Source organism: Sorex araneus, chromosome 6 (genome assembly GCF_027595985.1).
Source record: "Sorex araneus isolate mSorAra2 chromosome 6, mSorAra2.pri, whole genome shotgun sequence".
NCBI classification, from domain to species: domain Eukaryota; kingdom Metazoa; phylum Chordata; class Mammalia; order Eulipotyphla; family Soricidae; genus Sorex; species Sorex araneus.
In genome coordinates, this window is record NC_073307.1 from 56823432 (window position 1) to 56848266 (window position 24835).

At 48.6% G+C, this 24835-nt stretch overlaps 1 protein-coding gene across 2 annotated transcripts in view; it reads left to right on the forward strand.

The window, feature by feature from the left end:
- The window catches only part of GABRG3 (gamma-aminobutyric acid type A receptor subunit gamma3), a 434279-nt gene that overhangs the window by 42368 nt on the left and 367076 nt on the right, over positions 1 to 24835 (forward strand). The gene's annotated exons all lie outside the window — the stretch shown is intronic.

Consider the following 24835-nt stretch of genomic DNA (forward strand, 5'->3'; position numbering starts at 1 on the left):
AATGCAGAAGCGTTTCTTTCATCAACAGATTAAAAGTTCTGTCTTTCTCTCCGGTTAGTGGGCCTCTCCCATGGTGCTCAGGGGTTACTCCTAGCTCTGTGCTCAGGGGTCACCCCTGGTGGCGTTTGGGATACAAACGGGGTTGGGTGTGTGCAAAGCAAGATCCTCATCCTCACTTTGATCTCTCCAACCCCAACTCTGTATCTTTTCTCTGCTCATACTAAGGCTTCATGGATGGGAAAAATCACCTTTATGGGTGACTCATGTTTTAAAACAATGTAAAAGGAAGCTAAAACTAGCCAGCCAAGAGGTGAAATGGATCAAATAGAATTGACTTCATCCAACTTAAGGGTGGTTGAAGTGTAAATTGTAAAAGCAGTAGCAGTTCCCCTCCCTGACAAATAATTCTTCAGTCTGACTTCGTGATAGAATCAGCCCCTCGAAGTCACTTTTGTTCTCTGATTCTGGAGTTTTATTTCCTGATGTTGTTTTGTAAAATCTTACTCAACACCTGAAGATCTACCTGAATATAACTGAAGCTCACTGGATATATAGCTACAGTCTGTTTTGCTACAGGCACTCACATTTGTACTGGGGGAAGGTTCCCATCACTCTGTCACCATGAGATTTCTTGGTGTGGGGTGTCAACTCTCCTGGGAATTATAAGCTGCAAAGGAGGCAGAGTGGCTGTGGCAAGCTTTTTGCCATGGACCAGTCTTCCTAAACCCGTGAGTTCTCTCTCCTCTATTCCTCCTTGCAATGTCTCTGCTTCTTATGGTTATTACTAAAGACATCATCCCAAGCATTTTCTCTGTTAAATAAACAAGAAATTGCATTTCTATTTTTATTTTTATTTTTGGATCACACCCAGTGATGCTCAGGGGTTACTTCTGGCTCTGCACTCAGGAATTACTTCTAGTGGTGCTCTGAGATGCTGGGGATCAAGCCCGGGTCACCTGTATGCAAGACAAATGCCCTCCCACTGCACTGTTGCTCCAGCCCTGCATTTCTGTAAATCATTCAACCCTTGTTTCTATCTTGTTTATCCTGGAGGAGAATTTTCTTTTTCTAATGATCGAGGAGATTGAAAGCACGTTAGGGACTGCAGAAGAATCTTCTCCCCCCCCCCACCCCCAACTTTTGTCACGGGCTGTCTTTGTCACTGTGAGGCTGTCTTTGCCATTGTAGGTATCTGAGTATGTACAGTTCTGCTGAGCAACTGTGTGTGCTGGCTCAAAGACCAGAGAGGCCGAAGCCAAGGGAACTTGGAAGTTCATTTCAAAGAATGTAGGGAAGGAGCAAAAGGAACCAAAGTTTGCTCCCTCTCTTGGCTCTCACCCCCATCTCTCTGGTCTATGAGTGAGAGTGAAGAGGGAGCCCTTGACCTCTTAGCTGTGGTGAGAAAGTGGAATGTCTTTGGGGGGGGGCCGGGAGGGGGAGTGCAGCGCCAGGCTGTAACCCCAACACTGGTCAAGAGGGAACGTGCAGTTGTCAATGGGAGTAGTAGGGCTCTCACCGGGAACGTGAGATTCAGAGAGCAGGGTGGAGTCTGGCGTTACATGGCTTGTCTTTCAAAAACATTGATTATTAGGTTTTGTTGTTATGATGGCTTCTTTCGGTCCAGTTTTATCGCCCTGCAATCGGTATGTCACATTATACGAGTTGATTGGGTTGCTGGAGTGATAGTACGCTGGCAGGGTAAGTATTTGTCTCCCTCTGATGTACTTTGCTCAGCCCAATGGCTGCCAGTTCTTTCCCTGAAGAGGCAAACTGCAGGTTTCCACCTTTTCTTTTTCAAAAAGCTTTATTTAAACACCATGGTTTATAAAGTTGTTTCTCATACAGTTGTTTTGGGCATTCCAACCCCAGTCCACTACCAGTGTGACCTTACCTCCACCAATGTCCCAGTTTCCCAACTAGCCCCCTAGCTTGCCTCCTTGGCAGGCACAAAATAATCTAATTTATATTGCTTGTTGGCTAGAGTGATAGCACAAAGTGTATGTATGGCACTTGCCTTGCATGCAGCGGACCCGGGTTTGATTCCTCCGCCCTTATCAGAGATCCTGGCAAGCTACTGAAAGTATTTTGTCCGCATGACAGAGCCTGGCAAGCTACGGGTGGCATATTCAATATGCCAAAAACAGTAACAACAAGTCTCACAATGGAGACATTACTGGTGCCCACTTGAGCAAATTGATGAGCAACAGGATGGGGATGACAGTGATACAGTGCTACAGCTTGTTACAATGAAATGGTAAGTGGAATTGTAAAACAACAGTTTGGTGAAAGAAAGTTTGTGAAAATTGTTTGACCTCACGATGGGGTCGTTAAAGTCATTGTCTGAGGGTCTGCTGAGCTGGCGCTGGTCCAGCCTTCTGTGTTACTGCTTTTGTGTACTGAGCTTAGTCAGATTCTGTGCTACTTTCCCATTGAATTCGCCGTGTTCCTACTGGGCTGTCAGTATTGTGGAATTGGGAATGTGACCAACTGCGTATGTGACCACACGCTCCAGGAGCTCCAAGATCTGTGTATGTGGGAGTTTTGTCATTTGGGCATCTCTTAGGAGATTAATTGTGAAGCAAAGGAGTTGGACCCTTTGTATGACAGTGGCTGTCAGCTGTGGGTGTGGCTACTGGGGCTTGGGAGCATGGGGACCCGAGGGTGCCCCAGAGTCTTCACCCTTAAGACCAGTGTCACTGTGAGTCTCAGCTGCAGCTTGGTTTGCGTCTCTTCCGAGATCAGTCCTGCAGCTGTGACTCGTCCTGAGCCATCTCCAAGGTGGCGGCTGTGGATGTGGCTGCTGGGCTTCATCTTGTGGCTTATTCATTTTCCTGCCAGGGCTACAGCTTCTTCATTCAATTATTGCACTTGGTGGTGGTGGTGGGCGGGGGGGAGATGCTCCATATCTTGGCCACTCTGAGTAGTAGGGCAGTGAGCAGAGGAATGCAAGTGTCTCTTGGAATTAATGTTTGGGGCTCCTGAGATAGATGCCAACAGGTGGGATCTCTGGGCAAACTGGAATTTGTATTTTTGTTCCATTGAAAAGTCCCCATGCCAGGGGCTGTACCAGGTGATGGTCTTTGTGCCCCCTCCGCCTCCCCCACCCCTACACACGGTCTGCATCCAGCCTTGCCCTTTAATGTCACCATCCACAACACGCTCAGAGATATTGCCCCCTGGACAGGGAAGGCTGGTGGGTGTCCAGGTGAGCCTGGGCTGGGGGGCACTGCCGGGGTCTCACCATTGTCTGAGCAATGTTCTTGCAGGCTCCCAGGTGTCTATAGGGCCCTGACCCTGCACGGGGAGCTGCCAACTACTTTCCTTTGCCCGTGATTTACAGTCCTGCTGAGCACAGAACTAGGATGAAACCCAAGGCTGCGCTCTGGGGCAGCTCTGCTGGGCTTGGCTCCCTCGTGTAGAACCCACAATTCCAAGTCACACACGGGCAAAGGAAACTAGAGTACAAGTGTGCCTGGGGTGCTGGAGATAGGAAACACGTGTGGGTGGGCTTTGTGCACCCCCCACCCCCAGGACACCATCCTTACATTTTTATCAGCCAAGTGGCACAAAGGGGAAATTTGATTTTATAATACCAAAGAGGCTCTTCCCGAACTTCCTCCCCACAGTTAATTTTCCCGGTGATTTGCAATCACTCACCTTTTGTTTCTCGACTCTCCTCATGTCCCCATCCTTCTCTTGCATAACACCCACGTCTAAAGATAGACTCATCCCGGGAAGCAGGCGAGGAAATGAAAATGAATTGAAACTCTCGAAGGAAAGGGTGAAATGCAGCTTCCCCCCACCTGGGATTTCAGTGGACTCCAGGAGAGATCTGGAGAGAGGCGCGTGAGGAGGGGAGCAATTTGGATTCAAAAATGTGGAAGGAATAGGGGTGAGATCCCAAAGCCCACTTCCCGGCCTTCTTCTGGAATACTCTGACCTCTCAAGGGAGCTGCCTGTCTGTGATAAACAGAAGGATGAAAAGACGTCCAGGGTTTCCATGCATTTCAGTACTTCCAAGGTTTCCATGCTTTTCAGTCCTTCCAGTCCTCCATGCATTTCAAGCCATATTTGCTCTCTGGAAGCTTTCTTATCAGTCGTGGACGCACTTAAACTGTTCTCTCTCCTATTCGCAGTGCTCCTGTGGGGTTCAGTGGGGCTGGGGTGGGCTCAGACACTTGCCTTGTATCCTGCCGACCCTGTCAGCATGTGGTCTCCCAAGCACCATCAGGATTCACTTCTGAGAAAGGGGTCAGGAGTAGGTCCCTGGGTACTACTGGCTATGGGTCCAGATAAATTACTAAGTTTGCCTCGTGTTACTCTTGGAAAAATTGAAATCCTGGGTTGTGCATCTTCCAAGCTTCCATAACCCAAGTCACAAAAGCATCTGCTAAGTGGCTTCTTCCAAGCCCTCCTGTGGTTTGGTGGACATTCTCCCATATGCGTCCAATTCTGAATGGGGCACCCCAACCGTCCAGTCCAGTCCCATCAGTGTGTCCTCTACACTCACCTCCACCCCTTAAAAATCAGGAAACCTACCTCCTTTAAGAGAACAGAGTTCATTGCTGGGGGGCTTCCAAGGGGTAGAGTTGGGAGCAGCTGATGGTCTTTGATCTTCATTTCCTGGCCTTTTTCCTCCTTGAGGGGGCTCCAGCCTTCTCTTGGTGCTGGAGCTAGGTGAAGGTCTTTATTCAGACCCGTGGGTTTCATCACCTCCCAAGAACTCATTGGTGGAGGGTGGGGTTTTCTCCTTCTACCTGTCTGCTTTCGACCCAGATCCAGCATTTCACTTGATAGAGGCACTGGAGTAGTTCTACTCTCACAGTCACTGACCATGCCTTGGCCAATGCACAATAACTATTAATTCTCCCCACCACCCCCCAAATCCCACTAATTGGTGTATTTCCATTATTCTGTGCCTACTACCTCTAGTCAAAGAAAAATTGTTTTACTGCTTCATTTGAGGCAAAACTGCAAACTGTTTCATTTGAGGGGTCACCTCCTTCTCCTCTCCCTGTCCCTCCCCTCAAGGATGGGAGCCAGAGCCTGGCACCCTGGCATGCCCACAGGCAGTGTCCCCTCCTGCTCCATTCTCCTGGGCACTTCCTCTGTCCCTGTTATGCTCCGGGTCCCCACACAGCCTCAGGCCCTCCTGGGCTGGGCTCCAAGCTCTGCCCTACATCACCTGCATCTTCCCAGCCTTTGCTCTCCCACTCTGTGAGGATGGGAGCTCGGGTTTCCGTGCTCAGCACCCCCACGGGCAAGCCTTTGGACTCTAAAGTTGCCTTGTGCTGGAGACTTCTACTCCTGATGTGGGAGGGAAGGATGTTTTGCTCTCTGGAAACAGATGCCTGCTTGGAAAATTTGATTTCAGTCTTTTAGTGTCAGAGAATATCCACTAGGCTCAGGTCTTCCGGCCTTCTCCTTTCGGGGAAAAAATATAATCAGGCCTGCTTGCAACCCCTCTGTGCTGAGAGTGAGGGGATGTTTGGAGCCAAACCACACCCCAGGAAAACCTATCATGTGTTCGAGGTGTCTTCCTTTATTTTTTTCCACTTTGTTGAAGCACCATGGTTTACAGAGTTGTTCGTGATGATTTGTTCCAGGCATTGAGTATTCTAACCCCAACCCCACCACCACTGTCACCTTCTGTTCACATTATCTCCATTTTCCCAGCTGCCCCTCGAGTCTGCCCCCACAGCAGGCACAAGTAATTTATTTTATATTGCTTGTTACCACTAATTGGCTAGCAGAATGATCAAAAAATATTTCTGTAGAAGAATATTTGTGAAAATTGTTCTATCTCACCAAAGGGCTAGTAAGTCCTTGTCTGAGGCCCTGCTAAGCTGTTGGTGCTGGTTCAGCCTTCTGTGTTTGTGTCTGTGTTAGGTGAGGCCGGTAGGCTTCTATGTCACATTCCCATGCAAACTGGTGTGCTCCGACTGGGATGTCAGTGTTACAGAGATTGGAGATGAACCCAGAGGTTCCTTTTAGCCATTCGGGGGCCATGCTCAACTGTGGTCTCACCGGCTCAGTGCTCAGACATCCTGGTCGTGTTGTGGGACCTTGCAATGCTGGCAATCAAACTGCATGCCAAGTCCATGATCCAGCCCATGGAACTGGATTGCTGTCCCCAGGCCCCCTTTATTATGTGATGAGGCACATTCCCCTAAGGGTCCTCATGGTTATTTGGAGCCAGTGATAAAGACTTGGTTCTCCGTGTTTCTCCAACCATCCTGTTCTGACTTTTGAAGATAAAAAATATGCCAAAGGTGTGCTGGGAAAAAGCTTAGGAGGTCCTCAAGGCCTGGTCATGATTAGTGAAATAAGTCAGATTCATGTCACAACCCTCAGCTTTCATGTGTCTGTGACGCGTTAAAAGATGAAGGAACAGTTTATTTTGGGGGGTGCGGTGTTGAGGCCACACCCAGTGGTGCTCAGGGCTTATTCCTGGCTCTGTGCTCAGGGATCACCCTAGCAGGGCTCAAGGGGCTGGATATGGTGCCAGGGATTGAACACGGGTTATAGCTATTACAACCACATGCAGGCTGCTTACTCGCTCTCCTGTGCTATCTTGGAAGCTCTATTGATTTTATAGGGGCCCCTCCAGCAGGGTTGGGGACCAGGGTCATCCCGGTGGTTGGCCTCTGTGCTTGGACTCTGCCCTGAGCTCTCCCTAACCCCTTTCTGTAAGGCAGGCAGGTAGATGGGAAGTGGAATAAGGGAGCACAAAGGGAAAGAGTAACACGCTCAAGGTAGAACGTGGATATGGAGAGAGTCTAGTACACACCTCAGGAGAGATGCAAGTGGCAAATGTGCTCGGTCAGGTGAGCACAAGCAGTGCATGGGCTTGGGCAGCATAAGCACTTCCTTTGTCCAAGGTGGCATTTATAGGGTTTCTCCAACCTGGCCCCAAGTGGGGCTTCTACCTAGGTAAGAGTCTCTTGCTAGGGTGGTTGCCAAGGGGGTAGAGCTGGGAGTAGTGGATGGGATGGTCCTCTTTGAAGTTCCTCTTCTGCCTTTGTTCCTGCTGGAGCTTCTCTCAGAGCAGGTCCCTTGGCACCAGGTGAAGTCTTATCAGGCCTTAGTTCTTGTTTCTGTGAGGTGGGTACTGTCAACCTTAGGGCTAGGTGGCTTTGCTACTGCCTAGGAATTCCATTGACATGAGGCATGGGGGGCAGGGGTGGCTATCTACCTGCCTGCATATATCAGTTCCTTGTTCCTTCAGTTTATTGTAAAAGGGAAGTGGACCTTTCCGACTAGAGCCCCATTTTCCAGGGCTCTGTTTTAAGTCTTCAAATGTATACTTTGCAAGTGTCCTCGGTGGCATGGTTTTAGCTACTAAGAGACACTGTTCTGCTTCACAAGAACTGAGCTGCAAATAGGACCCTGTTTGCCTCTGGACAGCGGCCGGCTTTGTGGCTGTGGGAGAGGCAGCAGTAATCTATTTCTGGGCTGCGCATAGGGCAGAGATGGATGTCCTGGGCCGAGGAGAAACATTTCATTGAGCACTTTATCTTGATTTGGGTCTATTAGGTTTTAATCAGGTCACTTTGCTAAATGTTGTGGGGCGCAAATAAGAATTTAATTTGTGAAACAACTGGATTACAGAAAAAGGAGATGGGCGGGGTCCAGGCAAAGGAATTGCAAACAGACTCAGCCAGAACTCAAGTAAGGCAGTGGGGAGGGAGCGTGGTAAGAGACACCCTGAACCAGGGGTGCTAGAAGGGCCCATCTGGGCCATCTCCCCCACCCTGAACGCAGATTCCTTAGTTTTATTTTGTTCTTTCAGGCCACCCCCAGCAGTGCTCAGGGCTTACTCCTGACTCTGTGCTCAGGAATCACTCTAGGAGGTGCTCCGGGGACCCTGTGCATGCCAGGGAAGGAAGTGAGAGAAGCTGCGTGCATGCATGAGTCTTAACCCTGAACTCCGTCCCGAAGACTCTTGATTCTTGACAGATAAGCTTGGCGCTGAGAAAAGGGTGGGTCCAGTCACCATGGCCCTGTCTGGCCCCCAGAGGACACGCTTTTGGAAAGCTACACCCCTCGCCATCTGGCATCTGAAACACTGTCTGAGCCCTAAAACCAGCTGCCAGAGACCCGTGCATGGGGCTCTCCATTCTGGGGCGCAATCTGCTGTGCCTGTTGATTTTTCTCCTGCAGGCCCTGGCATGCCCCGGCTGCTTAGGCAGGCTGAGGGAGGCCCTGGCAAGCCGGCTGAGGGAGCTACAGATTTCACTCGTAGCCAAAGCACTGCTGGCAGAAATGTCAAGCCGAGCAGATGGCTCTGCATTAAGACTCTGGCTTAATCTTTCTGGGGCTGGCTGTGGTCTCTGTAGGGGCTGTGTTTTATAGGTATCAAGTGATGGGGCCCAGACTCTGGGTCTCGTACTTCTTAGGCCTGTGTTCTACCACTTGAGGTGCCAGCTGGCCTCCAGACTTGGCTGTTTTGAGTCTGGGGGTTGGGGCCATACCTCATGGCTCTCAGGGCCTGCTCCTCGCTCTGTGCTCAAGGGTATCTTCTGGCCAGACTCAAGGGACCCTTTGTGGTGCTGGGATTTGAACTAGAGTTGTTTACAGGAAGGCAAGCACCCTACCTCCTGTACTATCTCGCTGACCCTAACACTATTTTTATACTTCTGTGTGCTTTTTTTTTCCCCACACTGATGACAATACATAATTTTTACAAGGTTTCTTCTGTTTAGTCATATTTTATTATATGGTAATTTTCACAAAGAATAAAGGATGGTTTTTATTATAATAAAATTATAACCTACTCTAGTAATAAAATATTAATACTTGTTACTATATTATGCATTACAATAGTACTGATAGCGATGCATAATTAAATTGCTTACAACATAATGTTTAACATCATGATCTTGCTTTTTCTAAACTTGTTTGTTTCTTAATTCATATGGGAAAGTTAAGAGGTTTGAAACTTATGTAGGGTGAAAGAAAAATGGTTAAACTATTGCTAAATTTCTCTTTGCAGCTGTGGGTCAACAGTAGCATGTAAATGCTGCCCGTGGTCTAGGTGGAAACAGATACATTCAGGCTGTTGAGTGCAGAATACAAGCTTTGAGTATTTATTTTCTACCCAAGGTGCAGGATTTTCTCTCTCTATCGGTTATATGGATTTGCATTCAGAGCTGAGTAATCTAGAGGCAAGCTGCAATATTTGTTCTCCTGACTTTAATCATTTTAAAACATGGTCTTCCTTTCTCGATTTATCTGGGCTTAAGGTCTTCAGAAGAAAGCTGCTTATGAGAGGCAGGGTTTTCCAGAGAAATATAACCAATAAGACAGAGAGAAAACTGATAGACATGACTTAGATCAAGGTGATAGAACAGAAACAGAGGTGATTGATAGAGATAAAGAGGGTGGTCAAGATAGAGAAAATCTACAAATAAAGAGTAGAGACCAAGATAATAGAGTAGTAAGAGACAGGCTAAGAGATGATAGATATGTCTTTAAAAAATGAGATAAAGGTAATACTATGGAGATAGGATAGAGAGAGACAAAGGAAATAGAGATGGTATAGAGATATAGAGATGGTAGCAGTAATGATGGAGACAGTGTAGAGAAAGAGAGCTGACAGAGGTAGTGATAGAGATAGCATAGAGGTAGAGAGATGACAGAGGCAGAGATAACAGAGGTAACACAGAAAGATTATAGTGGTAGTATGACAGGGAGATGTTAACAATAGAGATGACAGAGAGAGAGAGAGTGACAGAGATTGATGTTTTGGAAGATCTTGATAGGGGCCCACAGGGTGATGGAGGTTGGGAAGCTGCAGGGCCTGGTCCGGGTGGAGGCTAAGGAAGTCTACAGTGTGATTCCTACTGAGAGTCAGGAAGACAGATGTATGCAGGCAGAGAGGACACTCACCCCCATGGTGGCTGCTTCTGTCTGTTCACCCATGCCTTTTTGTTCTATGCAGGCCCCAGAGAACTGGAGATGCCCAGTGTCAGCCTGTTCTCTCTATCTCCTGCCCTTGTGTGGAGCAGTTTACATGGACTCATCCTGGTAGCTCAGTCCAGCCCCAACAACATAGGAAGTCTGATACCAGCTTTCTAGGCAGCTGAGGCATAAAATGGTCCATTAGTATTTGCTTTTATTTTTATCCAGGTCATAATCTCTAAAAGAACACAAACCAACAGTATTTATCCAAAGCATAAGCTTTAAGACTTGACCTTTTTTTAATTGAGAAACTGTGATTACAAAAGTTATCAATAGTTGCATGTTAGGCAAATAATATTTTAATGCCAATCTCACCACAAGTGTCTGCTTCCCTCCCCAACACTCATCCAGTCCCCACCTGCCTGTCAACCTGACAGGCACATAAAAAGTTTTATTGGTTGTAGCATAGATCTCGTGTTTTCAGTTTGGTTGTCTATTTTGTATATATATGGCTATGCCACTCTCCCATATCACTGGTATAACGAAAGCCCTGAAGCCTATTCACCTATTACTTCCCGCTCTTCCTCCCCTCGATTTCTTCTGTCCTTCTCCTCTCTGAACACTGGAGTCAAGAGCAATCCAGGCAACCCCTTTGACTACATTTCCTCATCCTCTATCCTCATTCTGTATACTACAGATCATTAAGATCACCATGTGATTATTGTTCTTCTGTTGGTATTTTTTATGATGAATTGAGCAACGTGCTTATTAAAGGCAGAGTGCCTGCCTTGTGCCCGCTGTCCTCTATGGATAGCACTGTGGTTGACCTAGGGGAGGTGGGGAGAGGAGAGCTGGCAGCGTCCTCTTCCCTCCCAGCCCCCCTTGGTTGTTTGGGCAGAGTCTGGGGGACAGAGGGCTAAAGAGAGTCTGCTGTGGGCCCTGCACACTCAAGTCCTCAGGTCTCACCACACTGTGCTGGAGTCCACTTGTTCTTCCCGGTGTGGGAAATGAACCCTGACGCCCAGTGCCTTGGGGAGCTGTGGGCTGGAGTGAGGAAAGGAGTCATCTGAGTCCCATTCTGCCCCTCCTAAAGACTAAAGTGGTGAGTCTGTGGAAATTGAAGCGCAGACTAATGGGTGTGGAGGAAGCAGCTGGACCCCAAGCACCACTGGGTGAGTCCCTCTCCAGCATTGTTCACCCCTGTCCTGCAGGGCTCTACTAGAGTGTTCCCAGGGCACCAAGCACAGCTGGGTGTGGACCCTAAGAAAAACCAACAAAACCCAAACCAGACGGCCCTGGAATCTTTTCTGGGGCTGGCCAGAGCAATCCGAGAGTTCCAGAGGCTTCCTGGGAAGGCAGAAATGGAGCCAAGGAGTAGAGTGTATTTATTTACCGAGAGTGTCTGAAATAAGGCAGGAAGTAACCTTCCCCCTGGTGAAGGACTGCATTTTCTTGGGTGTTTCCAGAAGGAGAATTATCCAATTAAGGTTCTTTGTGTTCAGGCAAAGTGTCTGGTCTCCCAGGGTGGCTGACAGCAGCTTTCTCTTGCAGATGCAGTTGTCTGCAGATTCCCCCCTGGGCTCTGGCTGAGGGGCTGAGGTTGCCCAGACAGTGCCTTCAATACAGTTCTGGGCCACATCTGACTCCCATGTATCCGAGGGGGCTCAGGTGGTCTGTGGTGGGAGGCTGCCCGTCAGTTTCCGGCTCAGACTAGAGGTCATTGTAGGGGGTTGCTGTGCCATCTGGGGCCCTGGTTGCCTGTGGCAATTGGTGGCCTTGGCTTCCTTGCTGGGCTTTGAGGCTGTACTCTCTCCTGCGTGGAATCTCTGTGGGCATGAGCCTGGGAGAATGGTGGCAGGAGGGCCAGAGAGATAGCTCCGTGTGGAAGGGTGCTTGCCTTGCATACAGCCAACCTAAGTTTGATCCCTGGCATCCTATCTGTTGCCCAGACCCCTCCAGGAGGGATCCCCGAGCACAGAGCCAAGTAAGCCCTGAGTACCATTAGGTGTGCCCGCCCCCCAACCCAAACAAAACCAAACTGAAAAATAATGATGGGTGGTTGCAACCATTCACTGGTAGTCAAGTACAATCTCTGTGTAGCCCTGAAAGTCTGAGTCCTCTGCCTCCTCTGGGGCTCATTCAGTCAGGATCCAAGGCCACGGTGGGATGGCTTCCTCAGCAACAGGCCAGCGGGCTCCAAGACTTGAGGCTGATGACTGACATCCCAGAGAATCCGCTCCCTGCTGGTGAGGGACCTGAGAAATAAGACCGGAAAGTCTTATTTTCAGAAAGGGCAGGAGGGCAGGAGCAGACCCAGCGGGCACGGGCGCTGGTGCGTTTCCTGATGGATTGTTGTTCTGGGGCCTGTTTGTAATCTAAGGAGACTGTGTGAGCAGGGAGGGGGCCAGGCATGGGCAAACACTGCCCCCCATCCCCGGATTCTTGTGTCCCCAGGAAGGATTTCTGTACTGAAAGCTGGTGTTTATTTCAGCAGGCAAAGGGCACAGACACACAGCTGTGGCTGCACTAAACTCAGGAAGAGAGAAAGACACTAAGATACCGCAGCAGTACAAGGGTGCCAGGATCACCTCTGTGTCCCCGCAGTTTCAGATACCCCTTCTTCCCTAATAACTCTCCCCAGGGGTGGGGACACCTGCAGTCTGGGGTCCTGGCCATATTTGGCCCTATTCATGGGTTGCTATGGGGACTATAATCTACCATGGTGCCTGGCGGGTGGATTTAACCTGTTTCAGTGCTGGAATGTTCTTGCATGAGCTGGAGCTGGCTCAGTGCTTCCCTGCACTCACTTCCCTGGTTGTAGCAGAAAGCAGAGGCCTGCAGGGGTCATCAAACTGGGCGGACTCTTATCTCCGTGAATATGGTCTGGACATCAGTCAAACATTTTGTTTCCACACCAGGGAAACATGTTCCTCTGCTTTGTGGCTCTCAGACTCATCCCTACCACAAGCTTCTAACTCCGAAGCCTCCCCCCATCACCTTCCTGGTGCACGCTTTGGATCGAAGGACAAGGGAAGGGGAACTCTCTCCTCTTCTCAGCAGCCCGAGCCCAGAGAAACTCTCTGGGTTCCATTTTTTTAAAAAAAAATTTATTAGTGAATCTCTGTGGGGTACAGTCACAAACTTATGAACTTTCATGTTTGTATTTGGTTTACATCCCTCCACCAATGCCCATTCTCGTCCACTAATGATCCCAGTATCCTTCCCACCAGCCCCATCCCAACCCCCACCACCCCATCCTGCCTCTGCGGCAGGGCATTCCCTTTTGTTCTCTCTCCTGTTGGATGTTGTAGTTTGAAATAGAGGTATTGATTGGCCTTTATGTTCGGTCTAGAGTCTACTTTTGGTATGCAGCTTTCAACCCTAGTGGGTCCTCCCAACATTCTCTACTAGGTGTTCCCTTCTCTGTCTCTGCTGCCTTTTCCTTGCTGGGCTCCATTTTGAACTTAGCTGTGAGCTCTGTTGGTGCATCTTCATTTGCCCCATGCAGAGGTCAGTTGTTGACCAGTGTGAATCGAGTGTTTTAAAATCACGAACTTCAGTACTGGGAATCAGTGGCTCACAAACGGCCATCTGCAGGGGTGCCAGAAGGTTCCCAGTGCAGGGTCACCCTCCTTCAGAGGCGCCATGCATGGACATGTCTGCTCTAAATCCTTCCAAGATTTTCTGGTTGGGACACCCCACTCAGCCACATTTGCTGTTAGACCTGGGTAGAGATGCCCCCCGTGGCCACATTTGCTTGTAAAATCCAGGTATTCCGGTCCTGGGAACCAGCAGACACTCAGACACCCGCTCCAGATGTTCACTGCACTTCTTTGGCACTTAGCAAGTGACTTCGCCTTGCATGGTTGTGGGCATAAGGAAAGAGTAGTCTTGTGGATCTATTGATGCAGATAGAATATCTCACTGTATTCTCAGGCCTGGGCAGATGACCAAATCAGCACAAGACTGACGCTGCTGTGAAGCCACACTTGACTCACAGAAGAGAGGGCTGCTTCTCTTCTGTAGGTGCCAAAGTTTTTGTTTGTTTGTTTGGGGGAACATATGGCTGTCCTCAGGGCTGTGTGCTCAGCCATCACTCCTGCAGGTTGAGCCCGGCTTGACCACATGCAAGACAATCACCCTCCCCACTGTACTATCTCTCCAGCCCCAGCGCCAGAGTTTGTACAACAGCCCCGCTCCAGCCAGGGGGGCTGAGCACACCTCGCGTTACTCTGTCTGCTGGGAGCACCCCTGCGTGCCTCCCTGGAATGTGAAGACTCTTATCTGCGAAAAAAAAGCCATTATTTTTCAGCTTATAAATGGAATTTATCTCTGCAGCCCCACTCTCCTCTCTCTCTCTCTCTCTCTCTCATTTTTATGCTGCGAAGTGGATAAAAATGTCTTCAGCATTTTGTCTCCTTCCCTTTGAAGTACCCTCTTAAGCTTGGAAATCCATTCATAAGCTTTCAGGCATTCGTCTCCTTGCAGGAGTACGTGAGTCCAAGAGCTCCAGGGTATACAGGAGCATGCCCCCAGGGACTGGGGGTCCAGGGACCACTTGTACAGAGCTAGGCTGCTGCGGCCTCATGCCATGCCACTCTGTATTCTCTGTACTCTTCAGGCTTGAAGTGAGCAGAAGTCCCCTTCCTGTCCAGGTCTGACTTTTCCTGTGTTCACTATCCAAGATGTTGGGGCCAAAGAGATAGTGCAAGAGGGAACTCACCTTCCTTGCACATAGCTGGCCCTAGTTCTATCCCCAGGTACCAGCAGGGTTCACTCCCACCTGCCCAGCCACAAATGAGCACACAAGGACCCTGAGTGATAGCACAGCAGGGAGGGCAATTAGCTTGCATGCAGCCGACCCAGGTTCAATCCCTGGCACCCCGAATGGCCCTTTGAGGCCTGCCAGGAGTGATCTCTGGTTGCAGAGCCAAGAGTAGGCCTTGAGCACTGCTGCTTGTGCTTCCCAAACTGAAACAGTACAAATGAGTAACCGGATCAGGATGCTTGGGGCAGTCTGTCCTCTGCAGTGTGGGGAGGTTTGGGGCGCCCAGCTCCCTACAGACCATTCCTGTCCACAGATATGCAGGAAACTCTCCCTATGAAGAGGGGAAACAGGTTCACAGCCTTCAGGATTCCAGCCTCCTGGGGTCCCCCTGACCATGTGCAGAGTCTCCACTCGGGCTGAGGGGATAGCTCAGGCACTAAGTCACCCTGATCAAGAGGGCGCCACCATCCAGGCACCTTCATGGGGGAATAGCAGAGTTTGTGTGTGTGCTGCTTCTGCAGCTTCATGGCAGCTCTGTTCAAAGAGCAGAGTCCTCTGGGGTGCCGACAATGCCATGTCACCATGTTGGAGAATCACGGTGTTTGTTTGAAAGAAGCTGTAAGTGACATATGCCACGCATCAGTTTCCCATGTACAACATGCCTTGGTATGTGATATACTGTAGAAGAGTCATCACACCAAGTCCAGTTTGAGTCCAGTGAGTGTCCTACATGCCGCACCATCACTGCAGACCTGTCACTGCACAGTGTTCATTCTCGTGATTTTCCCTTTTGTGTTTTTTGGGGTGGGAGGAATTCCTGGTGGTGCTCAGGACTTACTCCTGAATCTGTGCTCAGAGATCACTCCTGGTAGTGCTTTGAGGGGGTGTCCCTGTTTGGTGCTTCAGATCAAACCTGAGTCGTCTGCATACAAGTCAAAACTGTTTCTTTTCTTGTGGCAAGAATTTTAAAGATCCATTGCAAACCAGCCCTGACCTCGCAGCTCTGCTTCATTTGGTTCGCTTTTCCTGGTCCTTGCCACAGATCGCCTCCACTTTAAGATCCATTTCCTTAACAGCTCTCAAATGTGCAATCCAGCATTATTAACTAGAGTCCCCAAGCTGTGCACAGTGTCCCCAGGGGCTGAGAATCCTTAATGAAATTTTGCTTCTCATCATCTTTTTATAATTTTACTTCCGATCATTGACTTCAGACGCGGTGCATTTCCCCAGCCTGCCAGGACCCACATTTCTGGATTCATGTTATCTTCTATTTCTGCTCTCTCTTCTGTTTCCACACAACAGTATTTGCCTGCGCTCTCCTATTTCTTGTGGCCCCTTGTCAATGTGTTAGTTTCTGCTGGAGGATTGTGTGACTGTGGGCTTGGTGGCTTGGAACCACGCCCATTTTTCAATTGCTGGCTTCTCGTGGCCATGCTGTTACAGCCTGATTGGATCTTTAGAGAACAGAGGTTAGGAGCTGTGTTCACACCAAAGGGTGGAGGGACCCACTTTCAGCTCAGAGTCAAGGCTTATCATGTAACCCCGGAGGATGCTGGCCCTGGGGCCTGTGTGTTCATGAATGGTCACTAGTAAAGGTCACTCAGATATCCTTGCTCATGCCCATAGGCCCCCTGAGCAGGGCTGGAGAAGGTATGCAGGTAAGATGGATAAACATAATTATAGAAGTGACACATGGTCACTTTATCTTATTTATTTTGGATTTGGGGCTCCACCTAGTACTAAAGGCTTCTTCCTGGGCTCAGATTGCTCCTGGTGGGCTCAGGGGATCATATGGGATGCCTGGGGCCAAGGAAAGCCCACTGAACTATCACTTTGACCTTACTTTATCTTATTGGTAAGAAGCAACTCACAGACTTTGCCCATTTCCCAGGGATTGGGAGCTGGAGGTCAGTGTCACATCAGGCTAAGTATCTCGGCTGAGAATCTACCCTTGTTCCTGTGAACGTACATTTTTCATTCACAGCCATGTATTGGAGGAAGCTACTATTCTGGTCTCACCTGGAAGTGCACTGAAGTTCAGCTTGAATCGGACTTGCCAGTAGGTGGTGAAGCAGGGCATGACAAGCAATGCCATCCCAGTGTGCCACAGTTAGGCATGTGGATGTATGGGGGATCTGGGAAGAGGATGGGAGAGAAGTGAGTTAGAAAGAAATGGAGATTTTTTGGAAGAGAAAACCAAGAGTCTTTATTCTTATTTATTTTGTTTGGGGGCCACACCCAGTACTGCCCAGGGCTTACTCTGTAAGTTCAGGTCTCTGGCTTTACACTCAGCCGTGGGGGACCATCTGGGATGCCAGGAAGTGAGGCTCAGAGGGAAGGTTAGGACTGGCTTGCAAAAGGGCTTGGATGTTGCACTGAAATGTTCTCTGTGAAGTTACAGCAACCGCGGACTAATACATGCTCCTTCTGTCAGTGCCACATAGGAGCCCCATGTGTCGACATAGTAAAAAGGTCAGTTTTACTTACGTACATGAATGAATCTCAAAGGATCAGCTTCAAATGAAATATAAAAGTGAGAGCTTTTGAGGGGCACACCTGATAGGGCTCAGGGATTTCTCCTGGCTCTGTGCTCGGGGTCCCCTGAGTTCCACACATATTGGGATTGTGGCTCAGGGGACCAATTGGGGTGCTGAGGCTAGAACCTGGGATTGGCCGAATGTAAAAGGTATGTATACCTTAACCCCTATAATATCTCTCCTAAACATGTGTTTTGAAACAAATTTTGATAACTGAGGACAGGTTACTATTTTTATCATTTGTTTGGAATAATAATACCTTAAATAGTTTTTGAGGCTGGCTGTATGAAAATAATTACTTTTGGCTTTAGAGGTCACACTCAGCTGTGCTTGGGGCTTACTCCTGGCTCTGGTCTCGGGACCATATGGGGTTCTGAAGACTAAACCTGAATAGGCTGCATGCAAAGTGAGTACCTTCCCATTCTGATCTAGTTTTTCAGCCAATACATAAAAAAATATAATTGTAAATGCCCCCCCTTTTATTAAGTGAAACATCTTAGAGTAATTTTTGGTTCAGGATTATGTTAATTATTAGGAATATTAAAACTTTGAAAATAAAGATATTACTTAAGTGGGTACCACTCACTGGTTATATTATGGATAGTTGAAGAAATAGACTTTGTTTCTCCGGCAGATGTGCTCGGTGGTGTTTTTTAGGGGAAAGAAATGGGTGAATATTCTCACCCTAACACAACCATGAGGTGACCAGCAAAGGGTGTGTTAGAGGGGCCTTGTATAAGAGGCTCATTGTGCCCTCCAAGTGATAGATTAAACTGAGAGAGTTTAGCCCAGCTCAGAGTGGTATAAGTTAGAATACTTACGGTCACATGGTGATAAAATGTGACCTTTATGGCTTCAAGGATTTCCAAGTTATTTTCATTGAGGAAGAACTTGGTTTTCTAAGAGAGAGCCAGTTGGCTTCCTGGTGGAGGTTTTTATCTCTGCTGGAAGGATAAGTCATTTTCCAGCCAATGGGGACATGAGGATTCCAGGCTCGGGAACCGGAATCCTCATATCCGGCTGCCAGGGGGGTGGGGGGTAGTGTGGTCTGGTGTGGTGTCGTATGGTGTGGTGTGGTGTGTGTGTGTGTGTGTGTGTGTGTGTGTGATGCCCCTCCAGAATGAAGTGAAACTGGCGGGAGGGGTGCAGGAATATGTGTTGTGTATATCCCACACACAGAGTCTTGTCCTGAACATCACAGAGGGTTTTACTCCCTGGGGTTCCTCACTGAGCTTGTTAACTCTGCAATCCTGGATGCATTTATTGCCAGTTCTGCACTGGACTCTTTTATTGGCGGGTGACTACTGCCTGTCGTTCATTTACATGTGTTCCCAGAGTATTTCAAGTGGGATAGGTTTTATACATAGTCTCACTCAAGGTGGCTACCCTCAGTGTTTCCCTGTCAAATCCTTGGGATTAAACCACCCTAGGTTATCTGGGTGGCTGGGGTCCTTAAATCCAGTGAAGTAGAGGGAGTGTTGATACCTGAAGAGGAGCAAGATGAAGGCCATCATCAGACTGATGTGACCACAAGCAACGCTGTGTTGCAGCCAATAGGAGCTGCAAGAGCTGAAGAGGCCGATTCCCCTGGGAGCCCCGGAGAGCATGGCTTTTCCCATGCCATGGTTTCTTCTTGACTGCTAGAATCTTGGAAGGAGACCAGAGAGATCCTATAAGGCGGCAGGTTTGTGGTCTCCAGCTGCTGGCAGCCCCAGGACGCTGGGACACTGTCCTTACCAGCCAGTGAAGAGGCTCAGAGGCTCTGGCCAACTATAGGTCTTCCATGAGTGACCCTGACAGTTTGGATTCTGTCATCCTGGTGGGTTCCCAGTCCTGTCAGATCTCCCTGACAGAGGGGCCCTGCAGGGAGGCTGAACACAGGACAGCGTGAGCCAGTTGAGGCCATGGGTGCAGCTGCAGCCTCATCTAGCCTCTGCTCCCCACTGTTGGGGCAGCCACAGGGCTCAAGGCATTTGTGCCTTCCATCCAGTGTTTGTTCCCAGTGTGACATGTCTCTGCTTTATAAGGAAGTTTTCTTTCCTCTTTTTTTTTTTTTTTTGGTGATGTTCAGTCAGGGGTTACTCCTGGCCCTGCACTCAAGAATTAACTCCTGGCAGTGTTTGGGGGATTACATGGGATGCCAGGAATTGAACCCAGATCGGCCACTTGCAAGGCAAACGCCCTTCCCACAGAACTATCACTCTGGTGCCTTTAAAGGGGGTTTCTTACGGCAGTCTGGACTGCATGACCCTCCGTGAGCCCCAAGGCTGGGTCATCCCCGGCAGTCACACTCAGGTGCCAACATGCTTTCCTGAGCAGCTGGACTCTCATTCTCTCATTATATATTTTTCCCTCTACTGTTCTATTCTGGGGTGCATTAATTTTAGAAATGCCAAGACAAATGGGGACTCATTTGCAAATGCCCCTGAAGGCATAATTGATTGTTTCCGAGGCTGACCTTTGTGAGAAACTGGCAGCCAGCAGGAGACAGAGCGCCCCAACCCCTGCTTGCCCCCCCCAAACCTCCAGCCCCCGTCATCCCATCACTTTCTCCACAATTTTCAGGAAATTGGGTAAAAATGGAAGAAGCTGTGTCCTGAGACTGCCGATGACTTTCCGGACTAGCTGGGTCTCCTCTCGTTCCGCTGGAGATGGATGGAGAGCTGGTGCTTCCACCATTCTGCAGAGCCAGCTCTGAGCATGGCCACAGGGCAGCCGCGCTGGTGTTTTGGACACAGCTGCACTGGGCAACCCCCAGTGGGGCTCTGCGGCATGTACCCCTGCTTCTCTGCAGAGCCCATGTGCCTGCCTTCTTACTCATTTCTTCTCCCAAGATTTCATTTTTGTTTGTTTTGTTTTCATTTGGGGCCACACCCAACCGTGCTCAGACTTACCCTGGGCTCTGCCCTTAGGGATCAGGCCTGGCAGGCTCAGGGGACCCTATAGGGTTCGGGGGATCCAACCCAGGTCTGCCCTGTGCAAGGCAAGCACCTTTCCTGCTACACTATCACTCTGGCCCATCTCACAAGATTTCTAATGTGGCAAAAACAGCTTCTTAGGCTGTGGCAACGCCTGCCTGTGAACAGAGAACCTGGTCACTCCAGACACTGTTGGGGGCTGCTCTGCTGTAATGGGGGTTAGTGGCCTCTCCAGGGTCCTGCAGGGCAGCATGAATGGAAACCAGACATGAGATGCCTTTAGAGTGATGGCCACATAAGTGTCTCACTCACATCCACAGGTCACATAACAGGTCCATCCTGGGTTGGTTTGCAACCCTGCCTCTGCTTCCTGGCTACACTGAGACCTCAGAATGTGATCTGTTTGGAAAGAGGCCTCATGCTGGTGAAGCAAATGGAATGAGCACGGCCTTAATCTACTGGAGCATCTTTATATTGGGGGGCGGGATGAAACTCGCAGTGCTTGGGGCTCACTCTTGGCTCTGTGCTCAGGAGTGACTGCTGGGAGTGCTTTGGGGACCTTACGTGGTTCCAGGGATGGAACCCAGGTCGATAGCATGCCAGACAAGTGCCTTTCTTGTTGTATTGCCACCCTGACCCCCAGGGTGACTACTCCTAAGAGGGGGTGTGGAGGGCTCAAGGACGTAGCTCATAGGACGAAGGCACACACATGACTTCCCCTGGCTTGACAGGAAGATGAACAGAGACCTTGAGTGCTGACGAGTGGCTCAAAATATACTTTTTAAAAGATGCCTGTATTGCAGACAAGTTTTTTTTTTTTTGTTCCTTGTTAAGGCCTGAGAGCGAATGGGTAGGGGAGAGAGAGATAGACAGACAGACATTGATTAGTAATCCTCCCTGCCACTGTTCCTGATAGGGATCCTCACCCATGTAGGGTTTGGAAGAATCTAATCCCTCCACCGTGGCTGCTGGGGCATGTCCTGTAAGTAGATTTTGCTCTGTGGGCAGGGGGTGATGGGAAGGGCCACCAACACCGAGTGGCTGGATAGGACCAGCTCTCCCACCACTCTGCCCAGTGTGAGCTGCCCAGAGCTGGTGTCTAATTAATAGCCTGTGACTAACCCGTCTGCCGTGCGCCTCACTCATGAGAGCAGCTCAGCTGCAGATGCTCCTGGCCTCCCCCGGCGTGAGTGTTAAATAGATTTTTAATAACTTCCTTAGGAGGCTCTTGGAGCTCCACTGGCTGGTGTGGCCCCTTCTTCCTGAGTACCACTTAGCGAACTGAGTTTTAATCCTCCACGAGGGTTCACTCCAGGATACAGAGTGTTCTTAAGTTCTTGCCTTTACAAGAACACATCGGGTATATTTTTTCCTGGTGAAGGCAGGCCAACAGTCATGCCTATTACAAACCATCACCCATATCCCAAAGAACAGGTCTAGCTGCCCTCCGGCGAAGCAGTGTCTTGCTTTGTCATTAGGAGGATTCCTGATCTGCTGGAGACAGGTCCAGAGAGATTGCATCCAGGGCCCATGCAGTCCTATTCTCCCTAGGCGGGGCGAGTGTGAGGAAGAAGGCCCCCCACAGACTCTCTTGCCATGCCACTGCTACAGGACTTGACAAAATTTCTGGGAAACTGTTCCCAAGCTATTTCCCCTCTCATCTGTAAGTCCAAACTGGTGCTCAATGAAGTGCATGCTGGAGTCCTGGGAAATGAAGTTTAAAGTGTGCTTATCTCCAAAGAGAAGAGATCCACATACCTTGATTATAGGACTTCGGGTTACCTGGGCAAATCTCTCAGGCTTGAATGCCGTTAACAAGGCATCTTAGAATTTCCAAATCAAATGACAAAGTCCATAGGCAAGGGGTCAACCAGAACATGTTGTTTTGAGAATTCGGGGCAAGGGCTGCCTGTTTATTCCTAGTCCTGAGGCCAGGACTGGGAATCTGCTGCTGAAGGAGGAACATAACAGAGTCATCAAGGGCAAAGCACTGGGTCATTAAGCATTTGCAGAAATTGTGATTTATGGGGACAGGATAAAGGTAGAGAGCTGATAGAGTTTTTACACATGAAAGACTGAGAAATAACTTTCAGAAACATGGCAATACCACTGAAAACCACTGGAGAACAGCCTCAAAAATTCTCCAGGGGGGTGAAACCATTTATCATTGTGGCTCTAACTTTAGTTCTTGTGGATAGCTTGTCAGAACTGTGTGCTGATTCTCAGATGTCTTCTGTGTTACTCTTTGAAGGAATCCTAACAGGAGTTCAATAGTAGCGATCTCATTAGACAGACCCCCCCCCCCACATACACACACCTTCCGTCTGGCAATACCACAATCAGAGCTTATAGAGGCTTCACATCCTCAACTCTTACTATCCGGATATATACACCTTAAGTAAGGGAGGATTTGTGGGACTGACCAATCAAGTCATATATGCCCTAGGCAAGTAAGGGAATATAAAATGACCAATCAGATATCAAAATAAAGAACCAATCAGAAATCTTTTTTATCTGTCCCCTCCCTCTTCATTTTGTCCATGTCACCGGCAAGGCTTAATTTTATTTGCTTGCTGAGACACACTTGAGTCCTTTTTGGAAATCATAATCAAAACTGTATCTCAAGGTAGGGGCGTGGGACTCAATTCCTTCTCTATCATTTAGAGAATAGTTGATGATTATACCCAATCACTGGGAAGAAGAAAAATCCATTCTCTCCTTCTTAAACTTAACGAGAAGAATATTCCCTGGAGCCTCATTCTGTATTTTGGGTTTGCCAATTGTTCTTTTGCTGTGTATGCAAATACAAATAACTTTACTGATGACAACTTAGGTGATTCATTGCATTTACTTAGAATTTTTGATAGTCATATGTTCTTTAATGTCTCAGAAATGAAAAGCTGTCCTTGATCCCTGTTAGGTAAAGACCAACTGGAAATGTAGCAGGAGCCCTGGACTCTTGGAACAGCTCTATCACTCAACAGTACCTGCCTTCCCCTGCCAGAACCCAGCTGAGCTCCCTGCACCTCCTTCAGGGCCTCCTCTAATCCTCAGTGCTATGGATTTTTCCCACCTCTCCCTGCAAAAGTCTTAATCTATAGGTAAAGTGTGATCTAGGTTTATTAGTGGTATTTCATGATGTAGGGTAACCATCAAAGCAGCCCAAACTACATAAAACAATTTTTTTCATGTTGTTAATGGTAACTCACATGCTGGGCCTGTTAACTGAACATAAATGTGGCAGGGGAAAAAATTAAAGCCACTTTTCTTAACTAAAGTGGCGCTGGCGGGCAACCCAGCTAACCCCAATTGACAAAGGCACAAAGGCGATGATCATTCACAAAGGAAACTTCGTGGTTTCATGAAAATTTTAGTCAGCCAAACTGACTGATGATAGCAAATTACTGGAAGCAAAGAATCACTGACATTTTTCAAGAAAATGTCCTTGCTTCCTATGCACACGTTGTAACACCAAAGCCTAACAAACGTGGCTCATGCAAGGCTGAGTGTTGCCGTAACACATCAAAGTCTGCTTGTGAACTTTCCCCAAGCCCCTGGGCCCTGTCCACACCATCATTTCTCCTTGCAGTTGGAGCCTGGTTATGTAAGTTCCACGAGTGGGGGTTAGTGGCCAATTAGTGGCCATGACTTTATGTTTGTCTATCAAGCCTTAATAATCCAGGTGGTGCCCTTCTGTCTACACATCACAAATCCACTTACTAATAACTTGTCTGTTGTAGCATCTGCCGCTGAATACAGTGAGTGTGGAGGCTGGGCTACATATTAGTAGAAAGCCTTCATTTATGCTTCCCGCACCCCCTGAAGATTCTGCTTTTCAGGAGCACCACTTGATTCTGTCTCAGCCTGGCCTCTTGCCTCAGTCCCTTGGTCCATGAGTGCCATGAGTGAGTGATCCCCCAGCTGAGAAGCTGCTCAGAAAACGGGATCATCCTGAAAAAAGAGTCGATTCTATGTTTCAGCTCTAATGGAAATGCTCTTCTCATTGGGCCTTTCTGGATTAGTCCTGATGTTTCTGGATTCCTGCAGTTGTGCTATGTCTCTGCATTCTTTCCATTATTTTCATGTTTTTTTTCCTCATGCTCTGCCAGGAAAGATGCTGATGGGCATCTGAGACACAGGATGTGAAATCTCAGCTCTGCAGATGCTCAGTGTGGATGGGCCAAATGCGGAGGATCCAGTGTGTCCATGTCCCCACCATATCTGGCAATAAGTTGTCTTCTATCCTTCCAGAATGGATATTGTTGACTGCTAGGCCCTAGCTCTGGGCTAGGACTCTGGCATTGAACAGAAGTGACCTCAGTTTTGTACTGAGGGCCTTTTTTCAGTGACAGAAAGGCAGACACAAGATGTTGACCCAGAGTCTGGGAGTGAAACTGAACACAGGATGAGGCTCCTTACATTAGCCTGGGAGTGCATCAGAGAGGCTTCTAGAAAGTTTCAAGCATGCCTGGTAAAGCATCCATCAACCAATTGGTTATGTCTTTTGTCGGTGATGGAAGTCGAATAATTACTACAAAATGTGTGTACATGTAGGCAAAGGTAACTTCTGACTTATGGGTGGTTAGTGGTCTCAGTCCACAGCAAAGAGGGCTGGAAAGCGTCTCTCATCTCAGCAGTTCATGCCAACAGTTATGGCAGACCCGAGGAGAAGGTCTTCAGGTAGGTAGGTAAGTGGGTTCCTGAATGAC